Here is a 1,392-nt window from a genome sequence, read left to right as displayed (position 1 = left end):
TTGGAGATGGAGTCTCCCCTTGTTGCCCAGGCTACAGTGTGGTGGCGCTATCTTGGCTCACTGCAACCTCCACCTCCAGGGTTCAAGTGATTCTCCTGCCTCAGCCTCCTGATTAGCTGAGATTACAGGCACCTGCCACCACGCCTGGCTGATTGTTGTATTTTTAGTAAAGACGGAGTTTCACTAAGTTGGCCAGGCTGGTCTCGAACTCCTGACATCAAGTGATCTGCCCGCCTTGGCCTCCCAAAGTGCTGGGATTACGGGCATGAGCCACCGCGTCAGGCCATATTTTCATTTTCTTAATGGTGTCTTTTGAAGACACAAAAGTTTTGAATTTTGGTGAAGTCCAGTTTGTCAGTTTTGTTCCTTTTATCACTTCTGCTTTTGTTTGTTTTTTTTTTTTGAGATGGAGTCTTGTTCTGCGGCCCAGACTAGAGTGCAGCGTTGTGATCTTGCCTCACTGCAACCTCTGCCTCCCCAGTTCAAGCAATTCTCCTGCCTCAGCCTCCTCAGTAGCTGGGATTACAGGAGCAGGCTGCCACGCCTGGCTAATTTTTTGTATTTTAGTAGAGATGGCGTTTCACCGTGTTGCCCAGGCTGGTCTCGAACTCCTGAGCTCAGGTGATCTACCTGCCTCGGCCTCCCAAAGTGCTAGGATTACAGGCATGAGCCACTGCACCCGGCCCACTTTTGCTTTTGGTGTTATGCCTGAGAAGTCTTTGCCTAACCCTGACATGTTTTAGAACTGTCCTTCCCCCCACTTACCAATATGTCTTGGACATATTTCTATTTCAGTAAATACAGATCTGTATCATCTTTATGGCTTCCATGTCTGGAAAAAGGAGAGGAGAGAAAGGAGACAACAAAGCCAGGCTACTCGAAATATCCAGTACAAATTTGTTCATTCTTGGGGACTTCCTGTCTCTCTCTTTTTTTTTCTTGAGGCAGGGTTTCGCTCTATCTCCCAGGCTGGAGTGCAGTGGCACCATCTCAGCTCCCTGCAGCCTCCCAGGCTCAAGTGATCCTTCCACCTCAGCCTCCTGAGTAGCTGGGACTACAGGTGCACACTATTACACTTGGCTAATTTTCAAATTAGTTACAGAGATGGGGTCTCCCTATATTACCCAGGCTGGTCGTGAACTCCTGGGTTCAAGAGATCCTCCTGCCTCAGCCTCTCAAAGTGCTGGGATTGCCGGTGTAAGCCACCATGCCCAGCCATATTAAACGCATTTTTTCAATTGGGGTGTCTTTTCATTATTAAATTGTAAGAGTTGTTTATATATTCTGGATACAAATCAGATATCTGATGATCAGATATGTGATTTTCAAATATTTTCTCACAAAATGTTTTGGCTTGTATTTTCTTTTTTTTTTTTTCTTTTTTTTTTTTTT

This window comes from Mandrillus leucophaeus, unplaced genomic scaffold (genome assembly GCF_000951045.1).
Source record: "Mandrillus leucophaeus isolate KB7577 unplaced genomic scaffold, Mleu.le_1.0 Scaffold93, whole genome shotgun sequence".
Classification (NCBI taxonomy): Eukaryota; Metazoa; Chordata; class Mammalia; order Primates; family Cercopithecidae; genus Mandrillus; species Mandrillus leucophaeus.
The sequence above is the reverse complement of the archived record's forward strand: the minus strand, read 5'-3'. Positions refer to the sequence as shown.